Here is a 19,744-nt window from a genome sequence, read left to right as displayed (position 1 = left end):
CAGTTATTGCCCTTCGTCAGAGAGTGAGGAAGTCGAGCGAGAAAGTGCGAGAGAAATAGAGGGAGAGACAGAGAGCGAGAGAGTGAGTGAATGAGTTAACGTTTCGGTTATTAGAAATAATATATTTCTAAATCTCTCAGAGAGACTTATGCAGTAGCAGCATGATAAAATGATAGCATGTTGTCAACTTAATGTGACAGTCCCATAAAAGGGAAGAATGCTACTGTTATTTAGCCCTAGGAAGCACCGTTTCCTGTTGGACTTGACACATTTCCTGTGTCCTTATGTTTTCAAAGTGGAGACAAGAACCTCCATCCGGCCAAACCAGCATCCAGAGACTAGTTTCAGAGTCATTGCTCATCATCAGTCTGGAGTAGCATGGCTTGCTAGCTGTCGATGCCTATCCGCCTTTGAAGACATATATATTTCAAGTGAAATACATTCACTGATTTTTGAAAATAGAAATATTATTATTTTTAAATCTCTCAGAGAGATTTATGCAGTAACAGCACGATAAAGTGATAGCATGTCAACTTAATGTGACAATCCCATGAAAGGGAAACAAGGATACATAAGGAAAACTTAAGGACACAGGAAATGTGTCAAGTCGAAAAGGAAACAGTGTTTCCTAGGGCTAAATAACAGTAGCATTCTTCCCTTTTATGGGACTGCTACATTAAGTTGACAACACTCTATCACGTTTCGGTTATTGTCTTTCATCAGAGAGTGAGAAAAATCGAGCTATCAAGCGCGAGAGGGAGAGGGAGCGAGAGAGTGAATTAGTTAACATTTCGGTTAAGGTCCTTCATCACAGAGCGAGAATTGGTGGGAATGGCTGATGAAAGGAACACTAAAAAAGAGACCGAAAGCACTATACTGGCAACACAAGACCAAACTTTGGCCACAAACTGGAGGGTCAACCTTAGGAATGAACAAGTGTCTCTGGCGTGTGGCATCTACAATAGCGTGGATTAACCATTCCCATATCACGAACGAATGCCTAATAATAATACTTTCTACTAAAGGCAAAAGGCCTGAAATTTGGAAGAGGATGTTAGTCGATTACATTGGCCCTAATGTTTGACTTGTACCTATTTTATTGACCCCGAAAAGATAAAAGACAAGGTCGACCAGGGCAGAATTTGAACTCAGAACGTAAGAAAGGCTGCTTAGCATTTCGCCCGGCGTGCTAACGATTCTGCCTTAATAATAATGATGATGATGATGATGATAATAATAATACAACTGTACTTTAGTTCATATATGAAAACATCCCCAGTAATAATGTGTCCAGACTGAGGGATTGCCAAAAACGACATGTGCGTTAATTGATAAAGATTAAACTGGTTAGATAATAAAGACGAATTCCCCGAATTGGATATCAACTAATGGAGAAACCACTCATCCAGTTTTGGTAGTTTGTCGAAACTGTAAACTAAATTTGGGCGAATATCAACTACAATAAAGAAGTTTATAATCATTTCCGTACAGCTGACACACTGACTGCGATCTTATCTCGACAAAGCAAAGCCTTCGGCAAAACGTGTCTGGAATCCTCCCGTCTACATTAAAAAAGAAACATATATATATATATATATATATATATATATCTGAATTGGCTACTATGAGCTTAAAACAAATCCAAAATGGCGGCGTAAGATCACTGTCCGATAACGTCTGCAAAGCAAATACAAGACGATTTACGAACCGTGAATACAACTCGTCGGATTTAGAACATCTATTTTACTCCTTTGACACAGATAACATCAGTGTTCTTGGGGCTATCTTCTGTTAAGGTGTACTTTGTGAACTGTAATATATTTTTAAACAATATAAGAGAAGTCACCTGTTTCATAGTCGGTGTTCATCTCGTGCATGAACGTATACACCCTGCTGTCACAATCTAGACTACATCACGACCGGGTTTGCATCAATTTTACTGTTCTGGTAACACTGGTTTCCATCACTGAAATCACAGCTGTTAATTTCACAAAGTAATGAGCGATTTGTATTATTGTTATTCTCCGTGGAAAGGCGGTGTGCTGCGAAGAGCAAAATGCTTCGCGGCAGTTTGTACGTCTTTACTTTGAGTTCAAATTCCACCGAGGCCGACTTTGCCGTTCATCCTTTCAAGATCGATGAATTAAGTACCAGTGAAACACTGGAGTGATGTAATCGACTAGTCCCCTCCCGCAAAATGTCAGGCCGTGTGCCTTTAATTCAGTTATCCTCCGTATTTGAGTGGTATATTGATAGAATCGACGCAGGAAAAAAAGCATGTTTCGAATCCTTACATTTTGAGTTCAAATCCTGTCGAGGCCAAATTAGCATTTCTTTCTTTTAGAATAGATTAAAGTACTGGGGTTGATATAACTGACTAACACCTCAACTTCTACAAGTAATAATGAAGTGTTTGTTTTGTGTGTTTTCTCTCTTTCGCATGTGCTAGGTACCAATTCCATTCTTGTCTCCAACTTCTGCAAACTTATCTTTCTTGTTCGATCAAGTGACTTGATGCTAGCATGGCGTTGATAAATTGCTAACCTTGTGTCTAAATTTGATACAATTATTTATCGTATAATTTATAAACAATTATTTTCCTCCATGAAATTTATATCGAGTGCAACCGTGATTGAGAGTTTTCTCCTTCTTTCTTTCTTTTTTTTTTGTTTTTTGAGGAAATAACTTGGGTCACGGAATAACAATCTGCAATGAAATACCTGAACTTAAGGCGTAGGAGTGGCTGTGTAGTAAGTAGCTTGCTTACCAGCCACATGGTTCTGGGTTCAGTCCCACTGCGTGGCACCTTCGGCAAGTGTCCTCTACTATAGCCTCGCGCCGAACAAAGCCTTATGAGTGGATTTGGTAGACGGAAACTGGAAGAAGCCCGTCGTATATATATGTATATATATGCATGTGTGTGTATATGTTTGTGTGTCTGTGTTTGTTCACCCTCCCCCAACATCGCTTGACAGCCGATGCTGGTGTGTTTACGCCCCCGTAACTTAGTGGTTCGGCAAAAGAAATCGATAGAATAAGTACTAGGCTTACAAAGAATAAGTCCTGGGGTCGATTTGCTCGACTAAAGGCGGTGATCCAGCATGGCCACAGTAAAATGACTGAATCAAGTAAAAGAATGTGAATTTGTGAATGTACGTAATCTTAATTTTTAAAATGGGTAAAACGGTGTAGAACTTTTAGGAGTACAAGGAGCGTATTAATAAATCAACATTCAGGATATGCATTTTGAATCTAAAATCAAACTGAAGAGTAACGATCTCATTTCTTCTTAATATCAAAGCAATGGCCAGCGATGAAGTATGAATCATTTATTGATTTTTGAAGTTAACACAACGTTTCGGCTGATATACTCTCCAGCCTTCTTCAGGTGTCATGGGGAAATTTCAAACCTGGGTTCTCATTCCTAAGGTATTTTTTGATGATATTATTAAAAATAAAATACCTTAGGAATGAAAACTCAGGTTCGAAATTTTCCCAAGACACCTGATGAAGGTTGGAGGGTATATCAGCCAAAACGTTGTGTTAACAACAAACAAGATGAGGACAAATATCCGTCGAATGTAAATAATGTAAATAATGTACATAATTCCTCATCTCTTAAATATAGAACTGTATTCACTAAGATGCTGGTGAGTGAAGCAAATTACACCTGTACAGAAAACTAGATGGAACCTGATCGCAATGTTGTTTAGTTTACAACAACCAAGATATACGTGGCCGTGCAGGTGATTGGCCCTTGACTATGTAGTTTGTGATTTGCATGGTTTTAAATGCAAATATTGGCGTATAAGTTTGGCACGAGGCCAGCATTTCAGGGTGGGGTATTAAATCGATTACGTCAACCGCAGTGTTCAACTGGTACCTATTTTATGGACCTCGAACGCCAAAGTCGACCTCAGCGGAATTTGAACTCAGAACGTAAAGACGGATGAAATGCCGCTAAACATTTTTTTCTGGCGTTCTAATGATTCTGCCAGCTCACCGCCTTGTTTAATACAAATATTAAAGTATACAAAGTAGACCTTAATAATCACTACCATAATGATTCTATCTATAAGAGGAATAAAATGTGTATTCTTGTTCCGATAAGCTCATCTTTTTTAATGACGGAGCCCGAGTGTAAATAATATATTAGGTATACTACTCTTTACTCTTTTACTTTTTATTTGTTTCAGTCATTTGATTGTGGCCATGCTGGAGCAACGCCTTTAGTCGAGAAAGTCGACCACAGGACTTATTTTTTGTAAGCCTAGTACTTATTCTATCGATCTCGTTTGCCGAACCGCTAAGTTATGGGGATATAATCACACCAGCATCGGTCGTCAAGCGATGTGGGGGGGGGGGACAAACACAGACACACAAACATACACACTCACACACACACATACACACTCACACACACACATACACACACACACAACGAGACCGAGCCGTGAAAATTGAAAAGAAAGAACGCTTCAGTTATGAATACAAAAACCTTCTTTGCCCATGTCCAGCGGAATTCCCGCTTGAACAACCAGATTGCAACGTTGGTAGACTCAACAGGTGTATCGATTGAGGACCCTTATCAACAGAGTCAATTATTTGCCTAGGCTTTTTCAACTATTTTCAAACAAGATGATGGTCGTGAACCCCCTCCATTTGATAGATCGGTACCTCCAATGCTTCGATTGGTCATCACGCGGGACGAAGTCAAACGTGTTATTCAAGGCCTCGATGTCAACAAGGGTCACGGCCCTGACGGCATACACCCACGGGTTATCAAAGCGTTGGCTCCGGTCATCTGCGAGCCCTTAACACGACTATTCAATATGTCATTAGCGACGGGTGTTATACCTGCAGACTGGAGAACAGCGATAATCTGCCCAATTTTCAAGATTGGGAGCCGCGAAGACCCGCTTAACTACCGACCGGTTTCCCTTACATCAATAATCAGCAAGATGTTCGAAACCATCCTTAAGAAAAGTATGATGCTCCACCTCCTAAACACAGCCTCTATCTCTGATTCCCAACACGGCTTCGTGCCGAAGAGATCATGCTTGACCAACTTACTAGTAATGGAAGAATTGGTGACGGGTATCCTCGATGATAGTGATGCTATTGACATCGTTTTATTGGACTTTGCCAAAGCTTTTGACTCGGTAAACCACCGCCTATTACTTGTCAAGCTTCAAGCATATAGTTTCCATCCGGATATTGTACGATGGGTTGGTGCCTTCCTCTCAGATCGCTCCTTCCAAGTCCAAGTTAATGGTTCGCGGTCCGACGTCTCCAGTGCGAGCAGTGGCGTGCCTCAAGGTTCAGTGCTTGGGCCCTTGTTGTTCTTAGTCTTCATAAATGACTTGCCCGACGACCTCACGCAACACACCCTTCTATTTGCCGACGATATCAAACTGGTCGCTCCTCGCGGTAATATAGAGGATCTTCGTCGATGCCTCCACCAAATTTGGAAGTGGTCTAACGATTGGGACCTGTGTCTGAACGTGTCAAAGTGCTGTCATCTGCCTGTCGGCTCTACTCCTGCAACTCAACTTGATTTCGAGCCGGGTCGTCTGCTGCTGGAGAGGACCGATCAGGTAAAGGAATTCTGTTCTTGATTCGACGGTCATTCGGAATGCTCACGGCAGCCATATTCCTACCACTCTATGTCACGCTGGTGAGACCCATATTGGAGTATGGGATTCAAGCCTCTTCTCTTTATCTCCTCAAAGACATACATCATCTCGAAAGAGTCCAGAAGCTGGCTACCCGCATGGTTCATGGTCTCAAAAATTTGTCCTACGAAGAAAGGCTGAGGACGCTCGACCTTTATTCTCTTGAAAAACGCCGCCGCCGTGGTGATCTCATTCTCGCCCACAACATCATAAGCGGAAAGTGTAACCTCTCGAAAGAGCTGTTCTTCACTCCTGCTCCAGAGCGTCGGCTGCGGGGTCATTCCGAAAAGCTCTACCTGCGACGATTTCATCTTAATCGAAGGAGAGGAGCTTTCTCCGTCCGGGTTGCGGATCCGTGGAACAAGCTGCCAGACGAGATGGTGAAGATGCCGACGACCGCTTTGTTCAAAGCCTCCCTGGACCTCAAGTGGCCTGAACTCTTTACATAAACACCACCCTGTACTTAACTCCATGTCCCCCTACATGGCCTTGCTATTTGCTTTTGAGCCAAATTAACTAACTAAATAACTAACTAACTAACATATATATATATACATATATACGACGGGCTTCTTTCAGTTTCCGTCTACCAAATCCACTCACAAGACTTTGGTCGGCCCGAGGCTATAGTAGAAAACACTTGCCCAAGGTGCCACGCAGTGGGACTGAGCCCAGAACCATGTGGTTGGTAAGCATGCTGCTTACCACACAGCCACTCCTACGCCTGGCTTGGAATTGTAGGCAGAATGGTTGAAGTTATTTCAAGACTGAAAAACTCTGGCCAGAATGCTTACAACAGAGTGGTTTCCTGCAAAGAAAGCCAACGTCTTAGTGTCCATGTTGGAACATGCAACAATTTTATAACATTTGTAATATTTTATATTTCCAGACTTAAAGAGATTCACTTTTTATATACGTTTTTGACTGTCTTACTTGCTTGCAAAGGATGTTCCTGTTTTCTTTTATAATTATTGGCCCGTTTATTTTTTTATTTTTTGACCTCTTACCAACTTGACCAAATCAACCAAGCTGCTAAAGGGCTTAATCCGATATTTTATGCAATTCCTGAAAAATTTTTTATAATCTTTACTTACTGTAATCGATAACTAAATATTCGATGTAAACTGGATTAATAAATTTATTTATTTTTTATTTATGCTTATGAGGCTCTGTATCTTACATTTCGTTTCCCATCCGCAATAAGGCGCATTAGACGAAGGGCAATTTTTGGTACATTTATAAATAAAAAGAGGCGTCCTATACACCAGCAAGGAGGGTAAACGCAGCACCTAAGAAAGGGTGGTAGGCTGGGAGAATCGTTAGCAATCTGAGCAAGATTTTAGGGGTATTTCATCTGTCTTTTTGTTCTGAGCTCAAATTCCACTAAAGTCGAATTTGCCTTTTATTTGTTCGAGGTCGATAAAATAAGTACCATTTTCGTTGATATAATCGACTAGTACCACCTTTCTCTAACATTTACGACCTTGTGCCTATAGTAGAAAAGAATAAGTCGCCTCAGGACAGGAACGGTTTATCTGACATGATTTCATATTATCTGACATGATTTCATTGACGGGGATTTGGTTGATCTGAAGCTATAGTAAAATAAATGTACTTACGATGAAACTCAATGCGATTGAATAAAAAGTCCTGTTATTGTCACACGAATCGTTAAGATCTGAACCCGAACAAAAGATCTAAACAAAATTAGCCGGACCATAAACTGAGCGATTTCGTAATAAACATTTTCCTACATCTGGATGTGAATTGAACACTACATAAACATGGCTCTGTTATAACACACTATATATATATATCTATATATATATGTATATATACAGAGAGAGAGAGAGTGAGAAAGAGATAATGAAAGATCCTAGCCATGGAAAATATATGGTCTTGTACCAAATGTAGAAATAGATAATTACTAAAATAGTCATAAGACTTGAAATTTGAATAAAGGGGTTACGTAATTAAATCGAGCCCAGACATTTTAATTATGTTAGAGAATATGGTCACTGTTTCCTTTTCGATACTGGGCAAACTTTATATTTGAAACCTTATTATTTTTATTGAAATTAGGGATGATTCGCCTTAATTCTGCTGGGTCAGTACTGAGCCTAAACGAAATTCAGACATTTTCATGATAAATGCGTTAAGTGAAGACTTTAATTCTTTTACGACTGTTGTTATTCTCTGTAGCCTTTCAACTTCTAGAAGTAAGAATGGAGTTTCTTTGTGTTTTTTCTCTTTCGCATGTGCTAGGTGGCAATTCCATTCTTGTCTCCAACTTCTGTAAACTTATCTTTCTTGTTTGATCAAGTGACTTGATGCTAGCATGGCGTTGATAAATTGCTTTTAAAACTACTTGTATTGTGAATGTTACTGATATCATTGTCAGCGTCGGTGTATTTTATCACTGCCAAATGTTTGGAAGTTCTGAAGAAAATATTCTCAAAAGTAATAAATATGTTTTCAAATACAAAATTGTCTTTCTGACGCATAGCTTTTAACAAAGAATAAACAAACACGAATCGACGGATGTTACGAAATACAGCTAAAGTAAAAATATATAAACGATAAACAAATAACAACGCTTTCGTAAAAGTCTCTTTGATGTCGAAACAAGATTTGCAAATCAAATACAGAATATTGTGCACTTAAATTTTGAGAGCTGCATTTCAACAAGGAATATTCATTAAAAAGACGGCTAACTATAGATAAGCAAGAGGAAACTTCAGATACAATTGACTTGTTGAGGTGAGTATAAAAGTGAGGAAGGTAGGGAACTGATAAAACAATTAGAGAATAGGTTACAGAGTTAAAACATCCACTATCGGCAGCACCATCGTGTGCTTCAACACCGATGTCAACATCATCATCAATACTATAGCAAGCCAAACAGAAATAAGCAAAGAAAAGAATTATGAAAACGAAGATTGCGTATTCCACGAGGTTTCCTGAACAATATATAAAGATATATATATATATGGAACCATGTAAACTTAATAACCTTACTGCAGATATTTATCACAAAAGGCAATGCACTCAACAAAGTTATCAAGTGCATTGGTGCAACTTTGCACCGGTAAAGGGTGGTGGGTGGGAGCAAGAAATAGTTACCTGGGTAACATCTTAATCAAAGTTTAAAAAGAAAATCAAAAGTAAAACGCCGTCAATTTGGTGAGGAAGAAAATTGAGATAGTGAGATAAGCTCTATGCTACGAGTTGGAAAAATAGATTACGTCATTTCCCCAGATCAACGCGATTAGAACAATGAAAAACTAATGCAATTTTGAATTTGCTTTAACTCCATCTCTCTCTTTTCATACCCCCATCGCCTTTCTTCTTCTCACAACATCTTCCTATTCTTACTAGCATATTATTTTCTTTTCTAAATTCCTTCATTGATTCTTTTCTTTTCCTTTCCTCCTCTCTCCTTTCGAACTTTCTTTGTTGTTTTGTTGCTTTATTTATCTGCGTTTTATTATTGTTTATTATTACTAAGACATTATTCATATGGATGTGAGTCTCAATGGGACCAAATTTCATTATAAGTGGTACTATGCTAAGTGAACTTATTATATTTAGCCAAATAATTTAATTTAACAATCGCTAAATAACACTTATATAGCTACACATATTCCAGAATAAAAGTTATCAGTTCGGTTTATAATGACTGGTGGTGTGCCTTCTCACGCATAGCAATACGTGTAAATGCACACACACACACACACACGCACACTTACGCGCAAACACGCATGCGTTCATTCAAGGAGCGCGTGTGTATTGAGGGGTGAAAAAATATCCATAGTTAATCACACACGTATGTAATGAGTTTGTATGTTTGCGTTGTGTTAACGCATGTGTATCTTCGCACGTGCATATCCACGTGTGTGTATGTGTGTGTGTGTGTGTGTGTGTGTGTGTGTGTGTGTGTGTGCATGTGCGGGTGCCATGTGTGCTAGACGTAAGGCGATGTATTTAACAATTTAAACAACCTGATATATATGGTTATGCACTCCTTATGTATGTCTGCATGTATATATGTGCACTATACATATGTGTCTGTGTATGCGTGTATGTATGTGTATGTGCGCGCATGCGTGTGTATAAACGAATGTATGTATAATATATATATATATATATATATATATATATATATATGTATGTATGTATGTATATATGTATACTTAATCATATCAAAGGGAAAAGGAAATTAATTAAAATTTTCACTTCCAGTGGCCTAACGTGCAAAAATTTAGTCCAAAGACTATATATTAGTCATAAAATACAGTATACATTTAAACACATGAGTAATCCACTCGTGGGATTCAACACGCTAGAAAGAACAGCTAGGTTCCATAACCACAAAAATAGGGATAAAATTCGACAGGAACGAAATGAAAAAATAAATACATTTTACCATCTAGTTTCCTGGACCAATTGGTTTCTGATTTTAGTTTAGCAAGTAAATAACATATACTCACTAGGTGAACTAAAATCAGAAACCAATTGGTCTAGGAAACTAGATGGTAAAATGTTTTTATTTTTTCATTTAGTTCCTGTCGAATTTTATCCCTAATTTTGTGGTTATGGAACTTAGCTGTTCTTTCTAGCGTGTTGAATCCCACGAGTGGATTCCTCATGTGTTTAAATGTACACTGTATTTTATATATATGTATATATACAAATAGATACATCTACATTAAATATTATATCTGTAAATATAGGATTGGAAATCACAAGTGATATATATGATATATTATTCAACTTCATCGTACTCTATTACGTGTTTCCCTAAAATATGTGCAGATACGAGTATGTCCTTCATACACACACACGACACAGACATGCACTGACACAGTCATACACACACACACACACACAGACACACACACACACATACACTTGCACATTCTCGCAAACACGCACACTCACATGTTCATACACAAACTTGGGTTTTTGCCTGTACGTATTGTGGGGCTTTTTTAAGAGACAAAGCAACCTGTAACCACACACTTTTGAATATATATATATACACACAAATATACGTAAGTGTGTGTGTGTGTGTGCGCGTGTGTGTGTGCGTGTGTGCGTATGTGTGTGTGTATCTTTTATCTCTTATTTGGTTTTGTCATTGGACAGCAATCATACTGGAAATATACATACATATGTATGTATGTATGTATGTATTTTTGTATGTATGTATGAATATATGTATGTATTTACGCATGTATGTATGTATATATATATATATATACATATATATATATATATAAATATATATACATATATATTGGGACCCTTGCTGTTTTTGGTGGCGCTCTCTGACATGCCCTTGGTAGCACAAACAACATCCCTCACTAGCTATGCTGATGACACAAAGGTAGCACAGGCAATCAAAAACCCAGCTGATGCTGACCTTTTACAACAAGATCTGGATGCCATATACAAATGGGCTGAAGACAACAACATGCAATTTAATGCTGGTAAATTTCAAGCCATACAATATCAAGCTGTAAACACATATACATTACAACACAACTATACTGGTCCAGGAGGGATCGAAATCCCAGTATCGAAATCAATACGGGACCTGGGGATAGACATGAGTGACGATGCATCTTTTTCTTCACACATCGCGAAGGTGGCGACAATGTGCAGACGACTCACTGGCTGGATCCTGAGGACATTCCGGACAAGAGACTGCGAGACCATGTTGACACTATGGAGGACATTTGTCCTAAGCCGCCTGGACTACTGCTACCAACTGTGGTCACCGCATAGTGTCAAACTAACCACAGAGCTTGAGACAATCCAAAGACATTTCACCAAGAGGATTTCCACCATGAAAGAAAAGAACTATTGGGAGAGGCTTAGGGAACTCAATTTGTACTCCTTGGAACGAAGACGAGAGAGATATGCAGTGATATACATATGGAAAATCCTGGAGGGACTAGCACCAAATTTTGGAATTGAGAGCTGTTCCAATCCCCGTACAGGACGTCACTGTGTGGTGCCAAAGGTCCCGTCTTCCACATCCAGGGTAAGGAGCAGATACTGTAATAGCCCGGGGTTCAGGGGCCCTCAGCTTTTCAACAAACTGCCAAGAAAACTAAGAGATCTACATGATGCGGATGTGGACATTTTCAAAAAACATCTAGACAAGCTGCTTTCCGGGATCCCAGATGAACCCACTGCAAGGTACGAAGGTAACCTAAGGGCAGCAGCTACAAACTCTCTCTTAGATCAGTGTCCAGCCACGGCAAACTGGACTTAGAGAGGGTAGCAACAAGGGCGGTGCCCCAGCATGGCCTCAGCCGGATGGCTGAAACAAGTAAAAGAGTAAAAGAGTAATATATATATATATATATATATATATATATATATATATATTTATATATATATAAATACATATATATGTATAAATACATACATATATATATATATATATTATATATATATATATATATATATATATATATATATATAAAGCATCTAAATTCGCGCCATAGTTATTCTCAATAAATAAAGACTTGATAAATATACATGAATATAGATTTGAGAAAACTCTTTATCACAAACACTATGAGTTCCATAGATCAGGCATATAAGAATAGACCCAACCAGTACTCTGCGCTTCGTAAAATGACGACTAAAGAAGTTGAGATATGATTTACATCCCGACCGCGTTAAAGCCCCACCAGCAACGAAAACCTATTAGAATCATGGGTTAGAGCAGTGGTACCCAAAGTGGGCGGTATTGCTCCCTTGAGACGGTGGAATGTTCCAAGGGGGTGTTGAAGAAAAAGTGGAGCAATAATGGGGTAGTGGTTATGTAAAAAGTGGGGCTATAATGGAGTAGCGATTCATGTAAAAATAACAAAATTTCGGGGTCATTAGTTTTAGTTTTATTTGTGAAATACAGTTGCTTTCAATTGGCTTCAGAAGGGAGTCTATGTTTGTGTTGGTTAGTTGGGGTGGGGCATTAAGAATGTGGCCTGGGTGTAAAGGGGGCATCAGCCCTAAAAGTTTCGGAACCACTGGGCTAGAGGTTGTCGCCTATGTAGTGCAATGGTGTCCTCCACCAAGCGTAGAAGGGAATCACCAAGAAATGGTGGATGGGGTGACACGCTGTTACAGCGCATGCCACCATACTACGACTACTGACTTGAAGTTTGATGAGTCCAGGTTTTAGACAGATGGCATATGACAATGTAAGTTTAACTTTACAAAACGCAATGAAACAGCTAAGACAATATTTTCGTGAGGCGTACATGCGCTAATATTATAAGGAACAAGAAGATAGCAATCTAGCAGGATTGTTAGCGCGCCTGGTGAAATGCTTAGCATTTCGTCCTTCCTTACGATTTGAGTTCAAATTCTGCCAATATTGACTTTACCTTTCATCCTATCGGGAACGATAAAATAAGTATCAGTTGAGCACATGCGTCAATGCAATCAACTTACTCCATCCATCTAAATTACTGGCTTTATGCTAGGGTTTTAAACCAATATTCTGTCTGATTAGAAGGCGGTGAGCTGGCAGAAACGTTAACACGCCGGGCGAAATTCTCAGCAGTATTTTCGTCTGCCGCTACGTTGTGAGTTCAAATTCCGCCAAGGTCGACTTTGCTTTTCATCCTTTCGGGGTCGATTAAATAAATACCAGTTACGCACTGGGGTCGATATAATCGACTTAATCCGTTTGTCTGTCCTTGTTTGTCCTCTCTGTGTTTAGACCCTTGTGGGTAGTAAAGAAATAGGCATTTCGTCTGCCGGTACGTTCTGAGTTCAAATTCCGCCGAGGCCGACTTTGCCTTTCATCCTTTCGGGATCGATTAATTAAGTGCCAGTTACGCACTGGTGTCGATCTAATCGACATAATACCTTTGCTTGTCCCCTCTATATTTAGCCCCTTGTGGGCAATAAACAAATAAGAATTTTGCCGTGTGATGCAACATCATTGTATGAATTTATTTTCTGCTATATAAAATGTATTTTCCTACACTCGGTGCTGAGGTTTCGTTGAGGCTATATCCTTCATGGAAAAAATTGTTTCACCGTTATATAACTAATTAAGACGTGTGGGCGCGAGTGTTTCTACCTAAGCAATCTACCTCTGTTGGTTTGATTGAAATGGAATTAAGTTTCATATGTGGCTGTTATGTTGCTGCTAAGAAATAACTTACTGTACCTCTGGTTGATAGGGAAATGTTTTTGGATTTAGCCTACGAACTTTTTGTGATGCTGACTGAAATATCAAATGAAAAATGAGATTTAAACAAGATGATATTCTAACGCGTGTTGATTTTGAATGTCTGATTGAGGGAATACCTAATTTTATCTTTATGACCAATACGTCTAGGGCGTCATTCTAATGAGGTGTAGGTATACCGAAGGTGTCTTTATTAGGTGGTAGATTGGAAATTTTTCTACCGATGTTTCTCATTAGATTTCTGTAATTCATGTGCTAGTGTCTGGGTCCTATGGCAATGCATGTGAATTGTACAGCCAGTTTAATAAATATTTTATGTTTATCTGTCAAGTAGAATGCAACTTGTTTAATAAGGAAAAATTGACCCTAAGGAATACCACAGACACACATACAGGGCACAAAAGAGACTAGTCGAATATGGTCAAATCCGAGATTATCAAATAATGTAGATGTTCAAGAAAATTGCTTCCGGGTATTTGGACAAACGCCAGATTGTGAGATTAAAGTGAATGCCCCCCACTCAGGTGTATTATGAAAATAGACTCATATACATATATTCATACTAATATTTCAAAATTATTTAAACTTTGAAAATTTGCAAATGTAAATGTGTAAACAATGGAAATTAATTGTGCAGTAAAGATGAGTTACTTCCTACCTTAAACATTATATACTATACGAACATGCAACTGGAATTTTACATTATAAAACCATTTTCTGAACTCTTGTAATCTACAGATATTATTGTTGAGCCATAATTGACATAAGCAATGTCTTGGATGGAGGCATGAAACATTTATATAATCATTTATATTACACACACACACACACACACACACACATACACACACACACACAGAATCATATGTGTAAGCTGTATGTATGTGCGTAAGTCATTCACTGGTCCGAAAATGCATGTAACCATGTTACCAAACTGAATTTGTGCACACGATGGTAGCATCCAAACATTTTGATTTTTGTGTTTAGGAAGGCACCCAGATCGTGTGGACTTTGTTTTGCAATGATTCATCTTTCCGCTGGACAGAGACACTTTGCCTACTTCCATTCACATACGATCTGGTCTTTTACAGCAACTGACAGTTCTAGTTGCACGACGTTACTTATTTTTTTTAACCACCATGTATACCTGGCTAACGTATATACATACTATTGCGGTTTTTAACTCTAAAAGATGATCTGTGATTTTCAAATTTGGACTTAAAGTCTCCTCAGCAAACACGATGTGTATGTGTTGCTTAATTTGTTGGTGTACCACACTACTTCTACATCGTAGACCCATTTAAACATTCTGCCCCTGCCAGGAGATTTTTGGCTACCGACTAATAGGTTTTTAACACTAAGCACACAACTGAAAAAGAACCCTAAGTTATTCCAATTGAATATTTTCCTACACCCATGATCCTATTAAAATGCTTATTCACTAATCTAAGGACTGCCCTTTCCTATGCAGGTTTTCACGTTGTCTGACAGAGGCAGTGGCAAACCAGATGACATTTCGGAGGCGATTTCTCTTGTGCAGGTTACAGCTGAGCATATTAAGGGATGACATATCTAAAACTTCTGGCTGTCAGAGCCTCGTTGTAGCAGAGAGACACTGCGTCAAAGATATCTTTATTGGCAGCTAAGTTCGAAATATCCAAACTAACAACATTTACAATGCTTTTAAACACTCAAGGCATTTGTCTGAAAGTTGTGTTGATGTTTGAATGCCTTTCGTTTGGTTTGCATTAGAGCCAGTCTAAACGTATACCTAAATGGAACGCCACGTCTAAATAACTAAGTTAGGCTGGTCTCTATAGCTGCCTTGAGCACTAGAGAATTAAGAGTGTGAGTCACATCTTTCCTAAGCCTCTCCAGGGTGTGCCCACTCTCAGCACTAGAGATGGCTAAATTTCGTCTCTGTATACGCCAAAGTGGGTTAGCAGGAATTTCATACTTATAGAGTATGGTATAGAGTGGCCTAGTAAGGTTGCGGATTATTACGCTATCGAATGCCCCCATCTCCACGTTGAAGGAACCTTCTGGCTGTGTTTGACCCAGGCCAAACCTTTATTGAACACTAGCACTTTTTTGACGTGATTTATCACACTAAATTGATCCAGTAGATATCCTTTGCCCCTTTTTTCTTCTTTTACTTGTTTCAGTCTCTGGACAGCGGCCATACTGAGTACCACCTTGGAGAATTTTAGTGGCACACATCGATCACGGTAATTATTTTGTAAATCTGGTACTTATTCCTTCTGACTTTTTGACGAACCTCTAGATTACGGCGTCATAAACAAACCAACTCGTCTTGTCCAGCGATGGTTGGGGAGAAACATAAGGCCAACACAAAGTTACACGCACAGTTATATGCATTCATACATAGCTGTCTATCTGTCTAGCTTTCTTTATTTCTCCCTACACACACACACATACATATAAATACGACAGGCTTTTTTCTTTCACGTTCCATCTATTAAAACCTACTCACAAGGCTTCGGTCATCACGGAGCTATGGTAGAATATAAGTTCCCAAGGTGTCACGTATATTGGGACTGAACCCAAGATCAAATGATCGGGAAGCAAGCGACTGTATGTCGAAATACTTATGGAAAACAGTTTATAAAATTCTATATGTCTTCAGAGGATCCTTTGTTTCGTGAATTCGAAACGTTAGAATTATTTCATGTATTTTATGAATGGGAGCTAGATCTGCTGCATAGATTTGTTGCCTGTTTGGATTATTTACCGTTTCTTTTTTATTCTTTGTACATATTTACTGAGATGGGTCATGACGAACTTTATTAAAATGAATAATGTATCACGTCAATATGAAGTCTCTCCTGTTGGCATATCGGCTCATTAAGAGTTATTAAACATATGCATTCTTTGAATAATCGCAAAAAAAAGTTATTTAAATATGTATAATATGGCGATAGTTCGAAGACATATAAAACTTTCCTTCTAGAAAGGGGATAGGTTACACTTTTTCCAAACTTAGAAATAGATTTCAATGATGAAAATGTTTAGTTCAATATAAAGGCAGGTGGAAAATATAATTGCATTGCTTGTTGGTGTTATTTAACTGCCAGCCAAAGGTAAAATGCTGGCTCAAACATTGGGGCTTCAGAGAAAATGCCACGTCGTACTTCTTCCAGTTTTACATTCCAGTTTCAAATTCATCCGAGTTCAGTTTTACTTTTTATTTTTTTCGAGGGTGATAAAATAAAGTACCATTGTCAGAGTGGATGTCGATGTAATCGACTAACTTCCTCCATTAACAATTACTGGGCTTGTACTTAACAATTAGTTTATGATCAACTTATTCAAACTGTAAACCTGCCATCTTTCTAAATCATAATTAATCAGGTAGCGCATTATCAACCTGTTTTTAAGATGGCAATAGAATATTTAGCCGCCTATTGCAGAGAATAAAATGACTTCATGGAAGTTCTCTTACTGACTCAAAATGGTAGGGTTGTTAAATTTAGAGATGAAGAAAACAGGGATGAGAAATAATGAGATAGCTCTACATATGTGATGGCAATAAAAATAATATTCCCAGTTGGTGAAGAATCCCTTGCAGATATTTCATTGCACAACCACTCAAACACATAATATTATATATTGATATCTGTTGGCAGTTGCCAGCAGGGATTGAGTGCTGTTTCCTTAGCCGTGAAGTCGTATAACAGTTGAGCTGGAGATGAACATTCAACAGTATTATATACAGCGTTATGGGATCATGTTTTATATCCAGTTTATACTTTTGTTAAAGTAGATAAACCTTGATATCCAATTAAATAGAAATATTACGAAACAAAATAGAAAAATTTGTAGAGAAGATGAAATTACCTACACGTTCCTCAATGCAGGCCCACCGGCTTAACAATAAAAAAAACCCAGAAATATTTATATCTTAAAAAATGTAACCACAATCATATCACGCTTATACGACTCCAAATAAAATTTAATTTATCTGAGAATTCTGTAATATTTATGTATGGATATATATGTAGTGCAAATATTCGTTGAGTTTCAGGCAAGGCGATAAGAATTAGAAAGATCTCGTGTCACATTCAAGAAGTTTCCCTTCGTAAGCCTATGCACTCCGGAGATCTCTAGGTCGTTTTTCCATAAAATACTGAAGCGATTCGTCCTGAACTTATCGATGAGTTGAAGGTTGCATTTCTCGATCATAAGGAAACCCATATCACAGTGCATGCCTTCATCAACTGCCGAGAAGGTTCCTCATCACTCCTGAGTCGCTGACACTCCTGCAGCCGACGACGGGCTTGCATGAATACGCCATCCTCTCTAGATTCTTTTAGCTCTCAGCAAATAAAGAAATCTACGCAGACGGTGCACTCCACTAAAACGAAGCCCTTCTCTAACGCTACTGTAAATTAAAATTAAAAGCATCTTATATTGAGAACATGCACGAAGAACAAAATTCACGCAACTGAAAGAGAAACAGTGCACAGTTAACATTTCCACACAACATAATCGTACTGATTCAGTAGGAATGTCTTAGCTTACCTTAGAAAAACACTGTCTCCTTAACCATAATATTCTCTTTACTCATTTACTTGTTTCAGTCATTTGACTGCGGCCATGCTGGAGCACCGCCTTTAGTCGAGCAAATCGACCCCAGGACTTATTCTTTGTAAGCCTAGTGCTTATTCTATCGGTCACTTTTGCCGAACCGCTAAGCTACGGGCACATAAACACACCAGCATCGGTTGTCAAGCGATGTTGGAGGGGTGGACAAAAACAGACACACAAACACACACATATACATATATGTATATACATACATACATACATATATATATATATATATACATATATATATATATATAATATATATATATGCATATATACGACAGGCTTCTTTCAGTTTCCGTCTACCAAATCCACCCACAATGCTTTGGTCGGCCCGAGGCTTCAGTAGAAGACACTTGCCCAAGGTTCCACACAGTGGGACTGAACCCAGAACCATGTGGCTGGTAAGCAAGATACTTACCACACAGCCACTCATGCGCCTATTACATAACTTTGAATACAACTATAATCAAGGTTTCTTACTTTACAAATTCTAACGAAGCCAGGTTCTTGCCTATTTTATATCCACAAATTATAGAATATTTCAGGAAGCCCCGCCACTAGAATTTTCATTTACAATGACAGCAGCAACAACCCTAAAAAACCCCAATTATTTTGCTTTGGGCATAATGGCTGTGTGGTAAGTAGCTTGCTTACCAACCACATGGTTCCGAGTACAGTCCTACTGCGTGGAACTTTGGGCAAGTGTTTTCTACTATAGCCTCGGGCCGACCAAAGCGTTGTGAGTGGATTTGGTAGAGGGAAACTGAAAGAAGCCCGTCGTATATATATATATATATATATATATATATATATATATATATATATATATATTATATATATATATATATATATATCGTGACGTATTTTTGCCATTTCAACATGGCTAACCCGTAAGGGTGGATGCTACTGTAGTTTTTAGCCCCAGGAGGACACACTCCTCCAGCTGGCCATAGACACACTATCTGTGTCCTGTCAGTATTTGCAAAGGGAAGTCATCCTTCCCGTCTTCAACTTATGATACACACGGACTCGAGTTTCGAGGTATTGACCTCTCGTCAGCGTGTGACAATCATAGTTGTCGCCGAGAATTAGATTTCCTTCACAAGTACTTATACTTTTTTCCAGCGTCCACTGTCGCTGATATTGAAAAAGTGAAATCAAACAATGATAAATATCAAAGTGAGTTATATACAGTAGCGGTAACACATCGTGACGTATTTTTGCCATTTCAATATGG

The sequence above is a fragment of the Octopus sinensis genome, linkage group LG3 (assembly GCF_006345805.1).
Source record: "Octopus sinensis linkage group LG3, ASM634580v1, whole genome shotgun sequence".
NCBI lineage: Eukaryota > Metazoa > Mollusca > Cephalopoda > Octopoda > Octopodidae > Octopus > Octopus sinensis.
This window is presented reverse-complemented; position numbering follows the sequence as displayed.